General features: G+C 37.9%; 1 protein-coding gene across 3 annotated transcripts in view; it reads left to right on the top strand.

The window, feature by feature from the left end:
- LOC127433843 (rho guanine nucleotide exchange factor TIAM1-like) overlaps positions 1-23,190 on the top strand; it is a 107,486-nt gene that overhangs the window by 17,685 nt on the left and 66,611 nt on the right. Inside the window, exon 1 of one of the 3 annotated variants that reach the window (XM_051686106.1) lies at positions 7,913-8,087. The exons of 1 other annotated variant lie outside the window; for it this stretch is intronic. The gene's annotated coding sequence lies outside the window, so the exon portion shown is untranslated. Of the gene's footprint in view, positions 1-7,912; positions 8,088-16,736; positions 16,755-23,190 lie in introns of those variants that run through there. One more of the 3 variants, XM_051686108.1, reaches the window with a different exon arrangement.

Genomic DNA, 23,190 nt, shown 5'->3' with positions numbered 1-23,190 from the left:
TACTATGGAAGAAGCCAAACTTTTTTCTGCTGGATGAACAAAAGCACCCTAGGTGAACAAAGCCGGTTTATACTATACGTGGCATCATTATAAAGTTAGTTGAGGGTGATGTCTGTACTGTTCCTGGGCTTCAAAGTTTCCCATTTTTAACTATGGTAACCTAGGTAACTACTCCTCAGCATGTAAATAAACTATTGTAAATAAAAAACTTCACGTCCAAACCACACCCATGATTAGTTTTTCATTAGAGCTGTCAGAATTAACGCATTAATGCATGCGATTAATTAAAGTTTACTTGTTAACGTTTAATGTTACTTGAATTGGTGCTATTTTAGTGCATTTCTATCTTTATACTGTAGAAGGCTTTGTTTGGAAAATTATGGTCTATTATATGATTTGTAAAGATGAATCTTTATTGTCCGCTCATGTGGAAATTTGTCCTTAGCTCCTCACAAGCTGGGTTAACATACCGGACGGGACAAAAACTATAAGTATATACAAACATTACGCACACGTACGCGGCCGTCCACGTGATGTAAAAGAAAAGGGGACTCACTGGATCAGGTTAACTACTTCCACTGCTCCAAGGTTCCGTTCTGACGCTCGCATGCACATTGTAGGCGCTTTCGATGGTGGACAGGGGTCATCATGGGCACTCTGACCGGTCTGCGGCTACGCAGTCCCATACGCAGCAGGGTGCGATGCACTGTGTGTTGTGACACATTCCTCCTGTAACATCATAAACATTTTCTTCGCCTTGTGCCACAGTAGACCTTCTGTCGGTTCAGACCAGACGGGATAATCTTCGTTGCCCTCGTGCATTGATGAGCCTTGGGCGCACAACAATCTGTCGCCAGTTTGTGTTTTGCCCCTCCTCGGACCACTGTCGGTAGGTACTCACCACTACTGACTGGGAGCACCCCACAAGCCTTGCCGTTTTAGAGATGCTCTGACCAAGTCGTCTGGCCATAACAATTTGACCCTTGTCAAAGTCGCTCAGGTGTATACTTCTGCCCATTTCTCCTACATTCAACACATGTGACCTTGTTAGGAGATGATCATCGTTATTCACTTCACCTGTGAGTGGTCATTATGATTTGGCTCATCAGTGTATCATGAGCTACACCTGTTGGTACTCTAGCAAAGTGAACTTGAGAGGAATTGAATTCATACATCCACTAAAAATCCCATTGACACCAGTTGGTTAAAAGTAATGGAAAGAATCATTTGTTTGCAGATGCCCCATGGTTTGATATTTTATTACCTAGTGCAATAGAATTCATAAAACAAATTTTGTGTGATTTAATTGCCCAAAAACATCCAAATACTATAGGTGCCACTGAATGTCTAGACCACTACGTCACGGCTCTGACATACGTGGTTATTTCTGTATCTATACATTGTTTTCCCTGGCCCTGGTGCAGTTGAACTGAAAAAAAAAAATTATTCTGCAAACACCACCAGAGAGCTGCAACTCAAATGAATAATCCATGTCAATCAGGAGTGCAAAGAGCAGTGAGAGAGAAGGTAGTTCTCTCCACTCGTTCCATCTTTCCTGTCTCCTTTTTTCCCTTGTTCATCCCCTCTCATCTTAAAATGATTCTATGGCAGTTTTTGTATTTCCCCTTCCCCCTCTTTCAGTCTCCCACATTTGTAATCAGAGTTTGAGGTCTGTGAAGATAAGGAAATTGAAAGCGGACTCATCTATTGTGGTTGACAGAGACTCGTCTTCTTATAGCAGTTTCCTTTCTTTCCATTCAACAGTTGTGAATTCTTATTTCATACTGTCTGAAAGGAGGCTTCAGCTTACCTGTCTGCGAAAACAGAATGAGGTTTGTTATCTGTCGTAAGTCATGTGATGGAAATATGGAATCTAGTAGACTTTTGTCTGAGTAGACGCCATATTTAAAGCTAAATGTGTAATTTTTGCAATGTTAAAATACTTTCTCCTAACTTAATTTGAGCTTAAATAAAGCTTACAGTTGCGCTCAGTAAAATTTGTGTTTATATTCACTGATACATAGTGGCGTAGATTAGAGCCCAACCGATAAGGGATTTTTGAGACCGATACCGATTTTAGAGAAGGAAAATTCACCGGTGGCCGATATAGTTAATTTTTGTGCTGGAATGAAAACAGACTTTTTCTATGTGGATTGTTCACCGATTTTGCACCGATATGACTATGCAAAGGTACTCAGAAGGCTGCTTTCTTAAACAAATATTTTTATCAAAGAATATCTGACATTATTATTATACATTGTCAACAAATTCTAGAAAAGAACACTGAGAAAATAAAGAATAAATAAAAATAAAATAAATAGCTTAATAAACATCAGTACCGTATGTTCAGTATAAGTCAATTGCTGACCATTAAAATAAAGAATAAATAAAATAAAATAAATAGCTAAATAAACATCAGTACTGTTTAGTATGTCAAACGCTGACCGTTAAAATAAACAATAAATAAAAAATAAAATAAATAGCTAAATAAACATCAGTACTGTTTAGTATCAGTCAAATGCTGACCATTGAAATAAAGAATAAATAAAAATAAAATAAATAGCTAAATAAACATAAATACTGTTTAGTATCAGTCAAATGCTGACCATTGAAATAAAGAATAAATTAAAATAAAATAAATAGCTAAATAAACATCAGTAGTACTCTTTAGTATCAGTCAAATGCTGACTATTTTAATACTGTCAGTCTATTAGTGTCAGGTTGTAAACAAGAAGCATTTACACCTGCCGAGACAAGAGATAAACAGCGGCAGCGGTGTTACACCGTATTCTGCTATACAAGTTCAGGGGAAACTTTCAACGGTGGAAAACCAGACTTTTAAATATTTCATTTTATAAATTCTACGACTGGAATTGTTCGGTTGAAGGAGGTACCAAACTGTGAATCCTGAACAAAATAGTTTGGTGAATACATGTTTGCACATTAGCTTCCACTCAGCTGACAATAATGAATGTAGCTATGTGATTAGCTAGTTAGCTATAAGCTCGTAGTCAAGGAGAGTAAAAGATGGACCAGCATTGCGTCTCACCAACTAGGTAACACCTAGTTGCACCACCACGCTGTTGTCTACTGAGCTGTAAAAAGATGCTCTGATGCTTACCTTTCAATCTGCTACATTACTTACTGCACTGACAAACTATAGCTGGCTAACAGCAAACAGACATGAGTGACATGATTGTCAGGGACAGGGTTAATGTTATATTAGTTATATTGAAAAGGGAAAATTATGGGGTCATTTTTTATTAACTTTCCAGTATGTATTTCACAAACTAGTTAGCAACTTACCGAGAAGACACCACTCAACTCCGCACCGCTTAACTCCGCCCTGTCTGCAGAGCCATTGTCAGCTCAGCTCTGTAAACAGTGGGGTAGGAGCGTGCTCTGCTGGACAAACTATGTAATGACACCAATTCTAAAGCATTATTTTCTGCATTATATGTTCTGAAAAATGTTTTCATGTCTGCGCATATCGGTAAACATATACGCTGATACCAATATATCGGTGAAAGGCTAATATCGGCCGATAATATCGGCCAACCGATATATTGGTTGGGCACTAGCGTAGATACAGCATTATACAAAAACAGAAAATTCTCAGTTACTGATGTCATTGTAAAAAAAAACCTTGGCGGATCAACATTGGCCCATCAATGGTGTGAGTTTGGGGGCCGGACTATTTGTTTGTCTAGCCAATTAAAGATGGGGGGACCTGTTTGTAAACATTTATTATTTTTGCAATTCTGTTTGGTGACACTAGTGGTGCAAAAATGTTATACCTCACCTTTAACTGGTATTGAACAAAGAACTTTCCTTTGAATAAGTTGCATTAGCATTCTTTATATTTGCAAGATTATTTTGTCTGGCAAGTCATTGTTGTTTCTAGATCAAGAATAACTACATATCCACATGTGCATGAAGTTAAGATGCCGATTACATATGTGCATTTTGAGGATGTGTGTGTGTGTGTGTGTGTGTGTGTGTGTGTGTGTAAAAGAGAGAGAGAGAGAAACTGAATAATAGACTTGAGATCTGGCTGACAATGTGCTAGACACGAGAACCCAGTACAGGTGGAACATCTCACACCTTGACTCGTTATTCTTTGTGTTTGTCTAAGCACACTCATCACAGCTGTGTGCAGATCATTCAAGGGTGGCAGCTAACCAGTCAGCAGTGGGTGATATTGAGCCAATGGGGTGGTTGAACTGCACATGTACTGTGCATGTGGCTGTGTCCAATGGCTGAAAAATGCTGCCTTTGCCGGCAGTATACGGAGTTAGGAAGGCAACAAGGCACATCCGAAATCCAATGTTTAAGCAACATCCTACAACGTTATGTAAAGGTTAGGAACAAATGTTTTCAAAAAAGTAATTCTGACATTATTAGGGCTAGATAAAGGTTTTCACAATCAAGACATTTACAAGCACTTTTCAGTTTGATTTCAGTTGTACTCAAACACTAATTTTTATTCATAAAATGTCATGTAAATGCTTTAGTCCAACTGAAAGTCACGATGTACCAGTTGGCGTGTGTAGTCACCTGTCACACATCAGACTCAATGGCATACAAAGATGAATCGTGGATAAAATACATATAAATTTCTGCGAAAGTCAAATTTGGCAATACTTGTGCAGACTTCAGGCCTGTATACACTTTTCCTGAGACGGCATGAATCAAAAGCATTTTTTTGATATCGTTCACAGGTATTTTTCCATTCATCGCCATTGCTTCCTCCCTCTGATGGTCACAAATATGGCCACTGCTAGAAAAAAGTGACATCATGAAAAAGATCAATAGGAAAATCACTGTTGTGTACCACAGAAGAAAGATAAACCTAAGTTTAACCCCTAACTCAAACCCAAACCTAAACCTAACCGTGATTTTAATAGTACAATAACTTTTGTGTACTAAAGAAGAAAGAAAACATCAGGGTTTGGAACCAGTCGGGGGACGTGTATTACAGGTTACTGACATATTTCATGTTTAGTGCATAAATAAATGAGCTACCAATGTGTTAACAGATGTTTACTTTTTTTTAAATAAATGTTTAATAGGAGGCTTACTAAACTTTGATGCCTGTGTTGTATCGATTTGAAATTCTGTTTGTTGATTGGTTGGCCTCTATGGGGAAAATATTTCACAATTTTGCCATCGTCCATCTGCCATCAAATTACTATGAGTTGTCCCTTTGGAAGACGATCTGAAACCATTTTCCATTTTAGGTACCTTCATACATGAAATTCTGTCTGTGAAGTCATTGACTGACTGGGCAGTGAGGCAGCAAGGAGGCTGCCTTAGCTTTTAGAAACAGCCATAGGGAACTATGTCCTTCTTCACCTTGGAAAAACTTCTCCTTTGAAATTGTGCCATCACCAAATCCTTTTCACTCCTTGTATGTTGTATTCAAACGTCATGATTCTCTGGAGCTTATTTTGTGTGTGAATGCCAACAATACCCAGAGGAGGGAAGGTGTGCCTGCTTTGTTCTGGGGGGAAGTTTGGTTTAGTTGAAAACCAGTGTGGGACAGGCACTGCCTTCAACTAATTCTCCACTCCACCCTTCTCCTTGCTCAGACATGTTCGGCTCTCACGGTCGTTAAGATATTGAACTAAACCAGCTGCAACAAGATGTTTTTCAGAAGAATCCTAACTGTCTGTGTCTTTCTTTCTTCCTTTGATATTTCATTATCTACAGTATGTAATGAAGTTCAAACAGTACATTTTAAATGTTTTCAAAAGGGTCTGTTTGTGAATCTGAAAGTGTATGAATGTGTGTACAAATCTATATCTAAATTACTTTTGTAACCCTTGCCAGGAAAAGCTCTGACTGGTGATGTAATCTGATCAATATCACTCTGATCTGGCACTCTATCTGTACCATGACACAATAGCCTGAAGGTGTTGGTTCTGTGGCAACCTATAGACAGAAGCACTCGAGGAATGCACATATATACATACACCTATGGTTTCTATTCATTGGTACTAAGCACTAGTTACTCATTGACCACAGTTTACAGTGGGGTCTCTGAAACAATAATAGTAGTTCTTTGTGCAATTGGCAGCTCCCAGCAGCTTGCCGTGGGTTAAATCCCTGATCTCTACAACTAGGATCAGTATGGAGTTTCCCACGACCCCCTCTCCCACTGTTAGACTCGCCAGAGGCTGATGTGGCCAGCTGAATTTAAAAACATCTCAGTTTTCAACCATAAATTCAGAGAAATACAAAGATGGTTCCTCTCTATGGACCATCCCACATGATGTATATGGTGTTGCACTTTAATGAGTTTTACATCAACAGTAGACAGTAAAATGGTCAAATGTGGTCGTTTTAAAGTTTGAAATGGTCTTTCAAGAGTTAGTTCACCAGAAAAAAAGAAAATTCTGTAATTACTTACTCACCCTCACGTTGTTACAAACCAGTATGACTTTCACTAAAGTACTATGGAACACTAAAGGCCCTGAAATACAGTACTTAATACAAAATCAAACAACGAACGGGTGTGATGTCATTTAGAACAAAATATGGCCAAAAATAAGGTGTTTTTGCATTCATTTCTGTGTTTCATAACAGTTCGCTGGGGCAAACTTTTAGGAAAAATTCTTACCGGCTGCTAAACACTTTCTTATTTCCATTGGTCCATGACAGCGGTAGGTGTGACCTAAAGCTCCACCTACCTTGAGGCGACAGCTAATTCTGTTTATGTTGTTCAGTCAGTAAAAATCGGTCAACATTAACACACCAACGTGTAGTTATCATTCATGTAGAGACATTTTCCAAGACTATGTCATATGATTTTTTGTTTTGTTTCTGTTTTTGTTTGTTTAATTAGTCTACAAAGAAATCAAATCTACTCAAATACTAGTGCCCACTAGTGCCAATGTACTTCTAAATGCTTCCCACAGCAGTGTGGCGGGTGACTAAGTGTTCGCAAACAGTACACTGTTGCTTAGCTGTTTAGAACTTCTTTTTACCCCTGAACGAAGAAGAACTTCTCCGGAAGTATATCGGGGCCTTAAAGGAGATGTTACAGCCTCAATCCCATTCACTGGCAAAACTTAATAGAAAAAATAAAACCAGTTGGTTAAAAGTAATTGCTAAGAAAAATGAATTCTCAGTCACCATTCACTTTTAGACTGAGGGTAACATTCTGCCTAATGTCTCCTTTTATGTTCCACGGAAGAAAGAATGTCATGCAGGTTTGGAACAACATGAAGGTTAGTACATTGTAGCAAAATGTTAACTAACCCTTTAAATTGCTTTAATTTAAATTTTCTTTAAAGGAATATTCTGGTTAAGCTCAATCGACTGCATTTTTAGCATAATGTTGATTACCACAAAAAATATTGGACTGGCCCCATTTACTTTCATTGTAAGTGTCTCACTGCAACTGCGATTTTTCCTTTCTTTTAGATAAATGAGGGATGTGTCGAAAATAGTTTTTTGTGGTAATCAACATTATGCACTAATGCTGTTGATTGAGCTTGTATTGAACCTGGAACATTCCTGAATATATGAAACTGTCATAAAGATATGATTTTCACATTACACATAAAAGTAGAAACATTTAAATCTATCATACCCATGTGTTGTGCTATGGTATTATGTATGTTTGTGTTTGTGTACAGAATGTTGTTATCTTTGGACCCATGGGCAGGCAATTTAAAAGGAAACGGGATGTCTTAAAGCTTAGGGGCAAAGATCCAGGCTGTGTCCTGGCAGATACTGTTGAGCTACAGGAGGTGAAATCACAGAGAGGGGGAAGGTGAGAAGAAGAGGGGGAGGAGAAGAAAATGGAGGAAAGGGGAGGGTTGAGCAAAAGGGTGAAAAAGAGAGTGAGAGAGAGAGCGTGCACACCCCTTTCTGTGCTCTCAGCAAACAGACTCATCCTCACATGGTTGGACTGAGTGTGTTGTGGAGTTCTGAGATACGAGAGTCACAGACACACACAGGATTTTGACTTGTACTGAGAGGAGACATTACCCTTATGAACTGAGCTAGAAAACATTCAAACCACTGATGCTTGGATACTTTATTGCGAAACGAAAACGGACCTAGACTCTACCCTTGAGGTATGCCATACTACCAGCTGTATTTATTTGCTATTTAACTGTCTTTCAAAGACTCCATTGCAATTGGACATTGGTGTCTGTTTGTTGGACTGTCTCTGGATCCCAAGTGCCAGTGTATATAAGTGGACTGCTGACAGTGATAAATGCCACACTGCTTGGTTAATAATGTTTCACTCACACAGAGGCTTTGAAAGTCTGCCTCTTGTGCCTTTGTTGGACAATCAATATGCTGTGTGTTTGTGAGTGTGTGCATCTGTGGGGTTTGTTTTTGGGGGTCTCAGAAACAAATGGTTGTGTGGAGCGCAAATCCCCACATCCAGATGGAAATGCTTGGAAGCAAAAGAGGAGGCAAGATTCCTCATCTGTCAATTTTCAATGTCAGTTTTTGCACTTATTTTGGTATGATATTTTTGCATACAGTATTGTCGTAGTAACAACTCATACACAAAAACAGTGACAGAAAAGAGAGAAAAATAAAATAAGGGGCCAGTAATTTTAATAAAGGTGATAATTGCAATATATAATATAAATTACAATAGAATATTCAATAGAATACATTAAAGGAATATTCCAAGTTCAATACAAGTTATCCTCAATTGATTGCATTTGTGTCATAATCTTGTTTACCTCAAAAAGTAATTTCGACTTACCCCTCCTTTTCTTTAAAAAAAGCTCAAATCTGGGTTACAATGAGGCACTTACAATGGAAGTGAATGAGGGCCAATCCGTAAATGTTAAAATGCTTACTGTTTCAAAAGTTTAGTCACAAGACGTAAACGTGTAAATTTAGTGTGATAAAATGTCTTACTGACCATTTTGGTGTATAGTTATATCCAATTTTATAACTTTATAACCTAAGAACCCTAAAATAACTGTAAAAATATCAATTTAAACAACTTTACAGCTCAAACAATACACAAGTTTGAACAGAATTAATGTAAGTGCTTTTATAAAATTATAAGCTTCACATTTCTGCATTAAAATCCTCCAAAAACTGGCTCAATTCACTTCAGTTGTAAGTGCCTCACTGTAACCTCGATTTGTGCTTTTTTTAAAGAAAAGGAGGGATGAGTTGAAATTATTTTTATTTGTATGTAATCACTATTATGCCACAGATGCTGTCGATTGGGCAATATTGAACCCGCAATATTGCTTTAATTTAACACTGTTGTACAGACAATGAATGAATTAGCAAGTATGAAGATCAGAGCATTTGTTGGTTTCTGCGGTTGTGCAGTTCAAATATTAAGTGAACTCTTCTCTCCCACATGCTGCTTTGGTGTGCGTGTGAATTTTCTCACTGGACGGTGTATACTTTGCCAGTTAGGAGATCTCTTTCAGTATCACTCTCTGTCTTTCCTGTTCTATCACACAGAGCCTTCTTGTGACAACATGTCTTAGTTCTGAATGTATGCTGTGTACAATAAGTTTATTTGAACAGAGCCTTTGAGTTTTTGTGTGTGTTTCTGTGAGGGAGAATGTGTAAATGTGCTGCCATGTTTACAGCCTAGTTAAGTTCTGCTGTGTTAACTCTTGAATAATTTCCCTCCTTTCAAAATTTTACTGTAAACCGCCAGAGCAGCTCCAGGACATTTGTGTGTTTCTCTCTCTCTGTGTGTGTGTGTGGTCTTCAGTTTAGTGGAATGTAAATATGAAGGCTGGAGAAGCAGCTGAGCGCATAAGGAAAGATGGACAAAAGGCAGCAGATAAATGAGAAGGCAGACAGATTTTGGGTTTGAAAGATAATGTCATCAAAACTAGTGGTCGACCAATATGGGTTTTTTAATGGCTGATATCCAGAGAGCAGGGTGGCCGATGGGCCGATATAATGCCGTTATATCACACAATTTAATATAGTAAGTAACAAACATAAAATTGCTAAAAAATAATAATAATGAGCTCTTATTTAGCACGATATTTACTAAATTTCACACAAAACAAAAAAATGATATTGTATTTTAAATGAGTGATTCACTGATTGGTGGATCTTTCTCTGTAGGATCATGGGTATTGTAGTTCTTCAGCAGGATTTCTGCTATTAAACGTTTTTTTTTTTTTTTATGAAGTTGAAATGAAGCTGACATTAAGCTTCAACAGAAGCATATACCATCAATTAACCTCAGTAAGTCTGTCTTTAAAAGTTTATAATTTATCATTAAAAATCAAGTCCCCTATGGAAAAAAGGAATATGATTTTTACTACTGGAACCAAACTGTACTGAAATCGTTACATTCTAGCACCGCACACTGTATACCACTGGTACTGCAATTTGGTTTCATAACCGAGGCAGTGCTAACCCTCTTTCTAAATTACAAGTGTGAAACATTGCCTCACCTTGGGCTAAAAGCTGCTTTAGCTTGGGTTTAAAAATTGGATTACCAAAGGTTAAGCACAGTGTTTAAAGCCCCATAGAGACCTATAGTGTATTTGAGACATGGGAAGAAAAGGAGCAGTATACCTAAAAAGAAAGATTTTGCAAGAAAGAGAGAGACGGATACAGTCTGAAGCACTAAGGTGTGATTTTTATACCAGTCCGTCTGGGCTCAGTGGGTCAATGCTGCCAGTCTCAGCTGTTTAGAGTCTGAGACGGAGAGAGAAAAAGAGTGCCAGATTCTTTCAGTCAGCCAGCCAAAGTCCTCTGCTGTCTTTATGAATGGATCACCCTACCCTGCACTATGGAGGAACTCAGTCGGACTAAACAAAGACCCTACATACTTCACTCTAGTAGCAAACAGAACAAACAATGAACCGCACTCTTCCTACACCAGCTGTATCATTGACTTCCCCCTCTTCTGTCAAGACCCAGCATTGACAGAGACAACCTGTCTCCTTAAAGAGCTCATATCTGGACTTTTTAATCTGCGTCTGTCTTGTTACTGCCATACACTGTTTAAACTATAGATTAGACTCAATAAACACACTCGCTTCTTTAAAATGGTTGTTATCATACACACAAATTGATTTCCAAGCCCAGTAGCTTTGTGTTCTGGGTCTATATGTAGCAGATACAGTTGTTCTTCAAGTATTGGTTGTGTTTTGAGTTGCATGAGCACCAGACACACAAATATAGGCACTGAAATGTAAAAACAACACGTAAACATATAAAACACTGGTGCTCTTGAGATTCAGTATTGCAGACTTTGCAGTAGTTGCAAATTATTGAAATGAAATAGGGCAAATGTGTGTTCAGGCATGTGTGTTTGTCAGTCTATATGCATGAGCTTGTATTTTTAACACGTTATCAGTTATATAAGATTGTTTATTTGTATATAAGTGTGGGTATATGTGTAAATATGAAGCTTATGAAGGCAATTATGGCATTTGACTTTGCTCTTTAAGTATGATAAGTGGAACTAAGTAACAGAATGGCATCTCTGGCCCTTAGGGCATTACTTCCTTCTTCTGCCCCACTGGAGCAGGGAGCATCAGGGTGAAATGTGGGGGGTAGAAATGCTATATGTCTGCAGGGGGAGGAAACACTGCTTAAATGGGTCACAGCACTGCCACAGCATGTTTAAAGTAAACATTAACAAAGATAGTAAAAGAGTTTAAGGGATAAATATTCATTAAAAGTGTCTTAAACTGAGAATTGTATCATTATTTACTCACCCGCAAGTGGTTCCAAATCTGTATGACATTCTTTTGTTCATGGAACAACTCATGGAGAAGTTTAGCAGAATGTCCAAGCTGCTCTCTTCCATACAATGACAGTGGATGGGGACTAGGGGCTATCAAGCTCCAAAATGGACAAAAAAATAGCCAAAACAATGTGATGTATACAATGTAAAAAGTACTGACTACTTGTAAATGTTATTCCAAGTCTTCTTAAACCATATAATAGCTTCGTTTGAGGAATGGACTGAACTTTAAAAAGCCATGGTCACCATTCACTTTCATTGTATGGAAAAGAGCAGCTTGGACATTCTACTATAAAAAATTTCCATTTGTGTTCTGTAGAGGAAAGAAAGTCAAACAGGTTTCGAAAAACATGGGGGTGAGTAAATAATTTTCATTTTGGGGCAACTATGCTTTTAAAGAAAGAGAATGAGAGAATTTGTCTTTGTTCAAATAGTGATAGTTTCATACAGTATTCTCAAACAGTGATCAAACATACTCACACTTATTGTTCACAGTGACCTTCTATGAATACCTGTAACCTAAAATTCAGATGATGGAATGTCACTGTATTGTTGAATACAGATTATGAAACAGGGATTAAACATAAACAAATTCATAAACAAATATTGTCTATAAACATTATGGATTAACCAGGACATTGTGGCCTCCATAAACCCATCAGCAATATCCTGTGCTGTACAAGGTATTATAATCCTTATGTTAGATATATGTGTGTGTGTGTGTGTGTGTGTGTGTGTGTGTGCGTGCGCGGGCAAGACCTGACAGATATTCCCTATTCTCTCCCACTAATGTGTGTTTCCCTAATGCAGCGTATCCTTTATTCATTCAGCATGTCCTCCTCTTTCAATATTAGCACATGACAGCGGGACTGTTTAAGCACTGACAGCCAGAAGAAGGGCGATGGAGAGAGAGACAGACAGGAAGGAGGGGGGGCTGGGAGAAAGAGACAAGATTCTGCATATGTATCATACATTTGATACATATGTGACCAAAAACAAACACTTCCCTATACATTGAGATACATTTGAATCTAAAATCTTGATCTTGATCAAGTTACTATCTTTCCTTTAAGGTCACAATGTCTGACCTTTCTCATTTAACCTCTATTAAATGCAGGAGACAAATAGGGCATTATTGCATGAAGTATTTTTCCAAATACTGCACTTTGAGTTTCTAAGAACATGCCTACAGTAAGGGTGTGAGAATCTGTGTGAGTGTGTCTTTCTGACGTTCACATATGTCATATTGTTTCATAATGAATACTGGAGGCATCTCCTCCTAAGAACCCAAACCCTGTTGAACCAGAAAAATGGCATTTCTAAGCCGAGGACAGGAAGACACACACACACACATGCATTGCTCATTTCAGAAGTTCCATGAAGAAGAAATTCCAGCAAAGCCAAAAGACAAACAGATGAACATGCATGTAGCTTTGTGTTTAGAATACATGTGCATGTGCAGTATTTAAACAGTAGTAAAGTGATCTGTGTGAGAGAGGGAGTTCAAGAAGCTGTGATCAAACTGCTGACATCTAGAGCCAGAGCCTCTGAGTCACACTACATTAACCTAACTATTACCAAGACAAATCCCCAGTAGATTTCAGATCAGTGTTTACCATTTTAATTTACCTGTCACAACAAAGTCCTTGATCATCTCAAAATCTCTCTTTTTTTTTTTTTTCTCCCAATATGGAATGTCCAATTCCCAATTTGCTCTAAGTCCTTGTGGTGGTGTAGTGACTCGCCTCAATCTGTGCCTCCATGTCTGAGACGTCAACCCGCGCATCTTATCACGTGGCTCGTTGAGCACGTTACCACAGAGACATAGCGTGTGTGGAGGCCCACGCCATCCACCGCTGCATCTACGCACGACTCACTACGCGCCCCACCGAGAGCGAACCACATTATAGCGATCACAAGGAGGTTATCCCGTGTGACTCTACCCTCCCTAGCAACCGAGCCAAATGGTTGCTTAGGAGACCTGGCTGGAGTCAATCAGCATACCCTGGATTCAAACTCGTGAACTCCAGGGGTGGTAGCCAGCATCTTTACCACTGAGCTACCCAGGCCCCCCTCATCTCAACATCTCTTTAATCTCTGAAGATCTTCAGACCGCAAGCCTGTATAGACGAGCCCCACAGCTGCAGGCAAGCCCACAGATTACTCTCACATTTACTTAACGACTTTAGGGAGACGATTGACTAGAATAATGTTAAAAAGAGAGAGAACTCACAGAGTGGGGAGATCACTAACAGTGAATTGTGCCTGCTAATAGTACAGAATTTGAACTCAATGTCTGTGTTTTTTTAGCACCAAATTCACTAAAGGAATTATTCAAATTACTGTGGATAAAGACGCAAACATGCCCAAAAATTTAGTGTTGGATGCAGTTCGACTTCCACCACCATTTGAATAATTACTGCTGCCATAATCGATAGAAAATGTACATCAATGTCTCTTTTAAACAAAATTTGTTTGTTTTGTTTACCTGTCTAGCTGTCTGTGGGCAGTAATAGTGTGACGCTTAATGCGGCAAGCAAATAGCGGCACGTTTTGTGAATAAAGCCGTGGTTAGGGTTGCCACTTTTGAAGGTGTAAAATACGGGACTCTCCCTCTAGAGATGTTGACGGGATTTGGGTGCTGATGTTTTCAAATAGTCCCTTACCTCACCATCCACAGTTTTATCAAATTTTAGTACAATGTGTGGACTTTTAGGGTGGTCCCTTACACACCAAAGGCAACATTTTCATGAATATCAAGGTTAAAGTAACGATCTTGAACGATTTCGCCATGATGCCATCAGACCAGCTTAAATATGGGACAAATCATATACCGTATTGATTCAATACGGGACGGATCATTTGATCTTTATATACACGACGATCCCATATTTTAAGGGACGGGTTGCAGCCCTAGCCGCGGTCATATACTAGACTTTGAGAATGCAAAATTATTTGACAGGATATGTCATATGCGAGGGCTTCTGATTTTAATAAATCACAAATAGCAAATGTTTTTTTTTTTCATTACATTATTTTTTTTTTTTAATTATGTATACTTTGTATTGAGCCAAGAGGTCAGTGTGTGACGTTTCAATCTTGTATTGGTCACACGTCGTCTCATTCACCAAACGTGATATTTCATCCATAGCAGACTGTGAAATATTTTCACATGAGCTTGCGTTTCCAGTCTCCTGAGTACAGATGGGAGTGGGAAGTCTAGTGTTACCACGGTTTAAGGTGCAAATTAATTTAGGTTTAAGCCTAAATTACACAGAAAGAAGGCATGTTTGTGCTGAAAAGTTTAACAATGACTTAATACAAATACAGTGCAACGCTATTTCCAGTGTTTGAATTGTGTCAGAGCTCTTGGGGGGGTCCTCTTACTCTAATGCATTAACTACATTAATGCGAGGAAAGATATCACGGTGAGAGAGAGCAAAGAGTTCGGTGCTGCAGAAAAGTGCTGCTGTTAGCAGTGAGCTAACATGTAGTGTTTGATAAATGCTGGCAAAACCATGTGCATATTAACCATGTGCATGTTAATTAACCTCTAGCGATGGTTCAGTTCTAAGATAAGCAATTATTTAATGTCAGTATTTTAGGAGTACCAACAATTCTCTAATGGGGGGTCCAGGACACCCCACTTCCCCCTCAAGTCGAACACTGGCTATTTCTATGCATTCAGCACCTGGTTAAGCTGGATTTGTGGTGGTAAGTGAATAAGGTTTTGTGTTTAGCTACTTCACACAAAAGTTGCTCAAATATTTTGTGAATCATCTCCTAAGAGAGAAACTAGAAATAAAAAGAGGGAGAGAAGGAGCTGTTGGGATTTAACCATGTGAACTTTTCCATTCTGCTGAATTTGTGTGAGTGTGGCCATGTTATAAAGGGGCAATTGGCTCTCAATGCCACTTAATCCAGCCAGATCCGTCTCTGTCTGTGAGTTACCTCCTTTCAGCCACACAATAGAGACCCCTCTTCAGGACAAGCCATCAAGAGAGAAGATTGGCTCACTCAATGCCATCTACTGACCTGGAAGAGATCTGATCATGGCCGATAGTAGTGACTGCAATTGCATGCTGGTCTATTTTACTTTCTAAATTTGCTTTCCTTTAAGGGGAGACTTGAATGTCTTCATTCTTGTCCTGTGGCATGCAGGTCCAGGTTTTTTTGAATCTCTTCTGCTTCTCTGCACAAGATAAAAGCAGGTCTTGCTATAAGCCAAACCTTTTTCTGTGATCACAGCTTTATTTAGCACAAATGCACAGCCTGTGAAGCTTTACCATAGCTTTTACATACAGCAAGGTCAGAGGATTAGAATAATACAAAGTCAGCCTGGGGCCACTATGATCCAGTCCAGGAAAGCTCAGTTCTTCTTAATAGCGAGATGTACATCTTCGTATTGTGAGCTTGACGGTGAAAGTCCTCCAGGCAGTCTGATATTATAACATATCAGAGTTGATCTCTGAATCCTGGCTTTGGTTTCTATATTATTAACTAGACATGCACTTGAGTAAAAGCATTCTTGTATATTACAGTATGTGTCACATATAGCGATACGTATATAATGATCTCTGAGATTTAGCAGTCTCTCAGATAGGAATTGTTGGATTTCTTCTTTTAAGGGGTCATATTCTACTGTAATTCTACTGTACCCCCCCCCCCCAAAATGGTTCTCTTTCCACCTTGAGTCGAGAACTTTTTCCATTCATTGCAACCTGTGGGGTACCTCATGGCTATGTTTTAGGCCCTCTTTTGTTTTCTGTATATATGCTCCCTTGAGGTTCTATTTATCAAAAACACAACTCCTCATACCATTGTTATGCAGATGATACTCAGCTCTATCTTCAATCATAATGTCATCAGTTATAATACCTCCACAACTACAGTCTCATTCAGCATGAGTTGTATGATTTTGGCAGAATGAGCAGCCTTCTCATTACCAGTCTGATAAAGTGTGTTCACTGCTGACACACTTTGATGAGACACCTTCTGTGGGATATGACGGCCTGCTGGGGAGGAGAAGGTGAGAACTACAGTGTATATGGTTTGGTATGTGAGTGTGTGTTTTTTGGTTGTTTATTGGCAGTTAGTGTGTGAGATGGAGGGAGTTTTTAAAGGACAGGCTGGTCAGTAGAAAGTCTAGCTTTGAATGGACCCTAAATAGCATGTGGCACTGATGTGGTAATGGGGTATTGATTCGTAGTGGTGTGGCTAGTAGATGTGTATATACCTCTGAAACAGCTCTATTGTGACTCTGTAAATGTTTTTCTGTTAAAATGTTTGTAAATGTAAATTAGTTTTGCTGGCACATGGACACACACACACACACACACACACACACACACACACACACACATACCATGGCGTAGAAATAAGATTCATTGCCTTTCCACCATAGAAATCATCTAGCATTGAGATAAACCTTTTGTTGCTTCAAAAACAACCAAAAATACAACAGTCACAGCACACACCCAGCGTAGGTTCATAGCATGGACACTTCTTGTAAAGTTAGTTCCTGTTTCCAAAAAAGAGAGTAAAGTGGTACAGTTTAGCAAAAATAAGCATTTGGTAACACTTCACAATAAGGCTGTATAAGCTAATATTAATTAACATAGTAGTTAACAACTAACAATGATAAATATTTATACAGCATTTATTAATCTTGGTTGTTAAAATGAAATGTTAAAGTCTATGCTAATAAAAAAAATTTTACATTGAAAGTTGTATATGCTAACATAAATGCATTATTATGTCAACTAAAAATGAACAATAGTATATATATAAATTAACATTAACCAAGGTTAATAAATGCTGTATTATTAAATATTTTATATATTTATGTTTTTATTTATATAAAAATGTAGTTCATTTTTAGTTCATGAACTAAAATATATATATTTTGTTAAGAAATTTTAGGTCATGAACATTTTATTTACAAGTTAACATTAAGATTAATAAATGCTGTATTATATATACAGAATATATATATATATATATATATATATATATATATATATATATATATATATATATATATATATATGTCGATTTAATGCATTAATTCAGTGTGATTAATTATATAAAAAATAGTGCATAAAATTTTTTTTAAAAAAGTAATCATGTCCCCGGACCGTGATAAGGAATATTTCTTCCATCTGAGCAATTCAAGCTTGAAGTACCACCTGTTTTCTCCAGGGGGCAGTAAGCAAAACTTCAGCTGTTTGGGCAACGCGGTTATACAAAGAACAAACCACTCAACTACAGTAGACAAAACCCAGCAAACACAGCTTGATGAAGTGCAAACAAGTATGCAGGGATCTCAAGACCTGTTTTGAGACAGTATGTAAGATTCAGAAACCCTTGTGATTAATAACACCTGTGACTGTTAAGTGCAGCCAGCTACCTGTTGCTCGTGCTCGCGCTCGTGCACACACTCCATAGGGACGTGAGCGAGCGAGCATCAACCAAAACAATGACGTAACGTACAAAGAGACTGAACGTAATTCACCGGCATCATGATGACAGATGAGGTAGCATAATTAAATAACACAGTTATGACTGTTTTACTACAAACTTTGAGATTAAACTAAAACTACTTACCGGCCAGTTGTACTAACTGATCTCTGCCGGCATCAACTCGGTCTAATGATGGACTACACTCTTATAATGGAATACATAGACTAATAATTAATTGCCAACAAAATCCTTCATCAGCCAACTAACAAGGACAATTGCATCTATGTGAACTTCTGCGGTTAATGCAGGATGGACTTCAAAGACATTAGTCATTAATCTTACAGTTCATACAAAATCTTTGTTTAAACACTGACCCTTAACACTTACTTAGTTTAATAATTTTAAACCATGACTTGCACTATACATAAGTAATATTGGCATTATATTCATGATGTTAGCCAGAGGGGAACTGGCCCCCACAGTGAGCCTGGCTTCTCCCAAGGTTATTTTTCTCCATTAACCAACATCTTATGGAGTTTTATGTTCCTTGCCACAGTCGCCTTCGGCTTGCTCACTGGGGTTATAAATACAATTATTATTTAATTACTTATTTTTGAACACAATTCACAATCGTATTTTATCAAACTACACAATGATGACTCTAAGACATTATAGATATTACAGTTTTATCTTCTGTTAATGCCTGATCTTCTGTAAAGCTGCTTTGAAATGATGTGTGTTGTGAAAGGCACTATACAAATAAAAATGACTTGACTTATCAGCTAACATAGCATACTGATACACACATACAGCTACATACTACCGAACTATATGTTGCACTATTGTATGTTTTGTATGTCATATGTTGTACTACGATCAAGAAACCAGCGTATTTGCTTAAATTTATCCTATATACCTGATTTTTAGTATAAAGAGAAGATCGTTGAAATTATTTGAAAGTTACGAAGCAAGGTAGCTTGCAATTCGTCAGTGTTAGCAGGCAGCTAAAATTACACAGCTCAATCCTTATGGCACTATATTTCACATGCTTTGTAGTTATGTAAGCTTACCTGTCCAATAAGAAGAACGCCAATTCAGGGGCGGTTTTGATCCCCAAAACCGAATGAAGGTCCCTCCAGGAATCTGCCAATGTTCACTCTAGTTTTCGCTCGACCACGATCACGTTCCTGCATAGCCAGACGGGATTCAGTAGATAAAGTTTTTTTTTTTTTTTGGGCTTGCTCTGAATTTGTGTAGGAGTCGGTGTTGTGCTGGGAGCCGGACGTTGGCTGGATTCCATCTCTAACATAACGTTACCTAGTGTTGCAGTTTGTTGTCGCTGTTGAATAGCAGAAGAGAAGCTATTACTGTCTGAGGCAAGTCTCTCGGGAGCGTGCATAAACGTCACATCCTTTGGATTTTCCCGGCAAAAGCGTCTCGCTCCCTTCGCATGAAAATCAGTCTACAGGCTTTAATAGGCAACATAGGAAGTCCGGGAAGGGCTCATTTTTTAAGTTGTGTTACGAGCCGTTCACACATTGGCAAAAAAAAGGCGAATATTACATGGAAATTGTTACATATTGCACCTTTAACTTGGCACAGCGACCTAAAAACTTTATGTTTATGACGAGACGCTCCAAAAGTGTCTGACGCAGGTGTGCATTGTCCTTAGAAAAGCCCTCATAATAAATATATCTCGGACTAATTCAATTGCAAAATAGATTGCTATGAACTGTAGGCCAGTGATAAGCAGATGACATAAGTTCAATAATATGGAAATAAACAAAATATTGCATACTAAAGCTACTTTTTGAATCATCTTTTTGGTAACACTTTACAATAAGGTTCCATTCGTTAACATTAGTTAATGCATTAGGTATCATGAACAAACAATTAACAATATATTGTTTACAGCATTTATTAATCTTTGTTAATATTAGTTAATAAAAATACAATTGTTGATTGTAAGTTCATGTTAGTTCATAATGCATTTACTAATGTTAACAAACACAACTTTTGATTTGAGAAATGTATTAGTATATGTTGAAATTAACATTAACTAAGATTAATAAAAGCTGTAAAAGTATTGTGCATTGTTAGTTCATGTTAACTAATGTTATTAACTAATGTTAACAAATGGAACCTTATTGTAAAGTGTTACCGTCTTTTTTAATGCTTTACTTGTGTGCCACGATGATGTAATGCATTTTAATTATCTATATTATTATTTTTTATAATATATATTTTATTTATAATGATTTAAATATAACTATTCATAAGTATTTAATCATTATTTATTGAATTATTGTTATTTGAGGGGCTTTCTAAGCAAATATTTATACATGGGGTCAATTGCGTTTAATTCGATTAATTAATCGGCATTCCATGTAATTAATTTGATTAAAAAATTAGATCGATTGACAGCTCTAATATATATATATATATATATATATATATATATATATATATATATATATATATATATATATATATATATATATATGCACACAGTATATATAATTTATTTAAAAATTTAGTTTATGAATTCATTAATTAATGTTAATGTATAGAACTTTTTTTGTAAAATGTTACCAGATTTTGACATTATTTTAACATTGCAGCCATTTTATTTTATTTTGCAGATTTCTCCTGGCTTTAACCAGTAATGTTAATTAGCCTTTGAAAGAAAGAAAGAAATAGATGCACATTATCTGTTCTAAAGTCTATCTTTACTTTTGCAGTTTGTCTTTGCTGTTTGCGTGTGACATTCCTGTGCTCTCTGCACCCAAAACAAAAGCTTGTGTCTTTCACCTCCCTGCCCTTTTTTCTTCTCCTTTCTTTTCTTGAAGGAGGACTTTGTTTAGCGAGGTTCTGCTTGTTGACGCAGGTGCAAAAAAATGAGAGAATAAGAGAGTGGATGAATTAGATAAATTACCCCTCCTCCTTCAATACAGTTCAAGCACTTAAAGGTGGCTTGGAGCATTTTGATCACTCATTTCCTCCTCTCTCTCTCTCTCTCTCTCTCTCTCTCTCTCTCTCTCTCTCTCTCTCTGTCAATGGACCTATCGTGGCTTTTAGGTGGTTCTCATCAGCAGTGTAAGTTTCTGTCTGTTGGCCTCAGGTGTGCTGAGAAAGGAAGGAAGGGTTGTGTAGCACCAGTGTGGCATTCAGGCCCTTTTCAACCCCCACCACTCCCCTGTCTTTTTTCCATTGGTACTCGCTGGCAGACGAGAAGAGCCGTGGGCATGAAGCCAAAGCATGATCCTACCACTCATTCACTGTCAAGCACCGGAATCCCTCTACTATGTGTGTGTGTTCTGGATGTGTGAACAGCCGGCATTTGTGGGCATTCGCTCACACACTTGACACAAGCTGCCTATGTGTGCATTGAGAGTTTGCTTTGCTTGAGCATGCCATAGTGCTGTGGACCAGACATAAAGAGAACTGAAGGCTTATTTAGGAAAAGAAAGACAAATAGAGGTGAAAACAAATCTGTGGGACATTTGATTTTTACAGCTACATTTACATTTATGCATTTGGCAAATACTTTTATCCAAAGTGACTTACAGTGCATTTATTACAGGGACAATGCCCCTGGAGCAACCTGGAGTTAAGTGCCTTGCTCAAGGACACAATGGTGGTGGCTGTGGGGACCAAACCAGTTCTGCTTACCAGTTCTGTGCTTTAGCCCACTACGCCACCACCACTCCAAAATGAACAGCTGCCTTTACTTTGAAAAATCATTTTCTTTTGGAGCTGTGGCCGGATAGCACAGTAATCAATTTTGTTATTTTAGTCTTGTTAAATCAAAGCAGAACACGGCCAAATCCTTTCCAGACAAACTCATCCACTTTCATCCTTTTGTCTCGTGCCCTCCCCATGTCTCTCTTGTCTTTTTCCACCCAGACTGGCACTCTTTGTTAAAGCGTGTCATTGGAAGTGTGTAAATGGGGAGCCCCTTAGCCAAACATTTCTCCCCTCTGATATGTGAGAGGACCCATCTGTAGTCCTCCTCCTCCTCCTCCTCTTCTCTTCCTGCATGTCATCACTCCATTTCCCCCAGACATAAGACACAAATTAGCCCCATTTACACTCCATTTCCCCCAACTTCACTGCCTCTAACCTGATAATGGCTGGTGCATCTAGATGAATTGGGATGATAGGGAGGAATTATGTGTGTGTGTGTGTGTGTGTGTGTGTGTGTGTGTGTATATATATATATATATATATATATATATATATATATATATATATATATACAGGTGCATCTCAATAAATTAGAATGTCGTGGAAAAGTTCATTTATTTCAGTAATTCAACTCAAATTGTGAAACTCGTGTATTAAATCAATTCAATGCACACAGACTGAAGTAGTTTAAGTCTTTGGTTCTTTTAATTGTGATGATTTTGGCTCACATTTAACAAAAACCCACCAATTCACTATCTCAAAAAATTAGAATATGGTGACATGCCAATCAGCTAATCAACTCAAAACACCTGCAAAGGTTTCCTGAGCCTTCAAAATGGTCTCTCAGTTTGGTTCACTAGGCTACACAATCATGGGGAAGACTGTCCAGGAGTGTTGGTTATTCATGTTTTGAGATGTTACAGACATTCCATCAGAAATTAGCATAATTCATTCTGATTTAAAGTAATGGCTAGCATCATCCAATCACTGCCAACCATGTTAAAATAAAATTATACATTAAAATTCTGAATCTATGTACTGATTAGCCTTGTCCCATGTCTGCCAAACATGTTGAGTGGTCCAAACAGCATCTGCAGCATGAAACTGATCTATTGGTCAGATTTTAGGAGTGAATGCACTTTGCTGCGTAAAGAGCTATAGGATGCTCCCTTGCTCCCTATTTAGGCAGATACTTAACCTCCAATGTGCTGTCTGTCTGCACCGGTCTCAAAAGAGTTCGAAATGCACCTTATTTTCATCCTAACTCCATATAAAGCCTCTGAAAGCAACATTTTTCAGCTTTTGGATGAACCCTC

This window comes from Myxocyprinus asiaticus, chromosome 43 (assembly GCF_019703515.2).
Source record: "Myxocyprinus asiaticus isolate MX2 ecotype Aquarium Trade chromosome 43, UBuf_Myxa_2, whole genome shotgun sequence".
NCBI lineage: Eukaryota > Metazoa > Chordata > Actinopteri > Cypriniformes > Catostomidae > Myxocyprinus > Myxocyprinus asiaticus.
The sequence above is the reverse complement of the archived record's forward strand: the minus strand, read 5'-3'. Positions and strand labels throughout refer to the sequence as shown.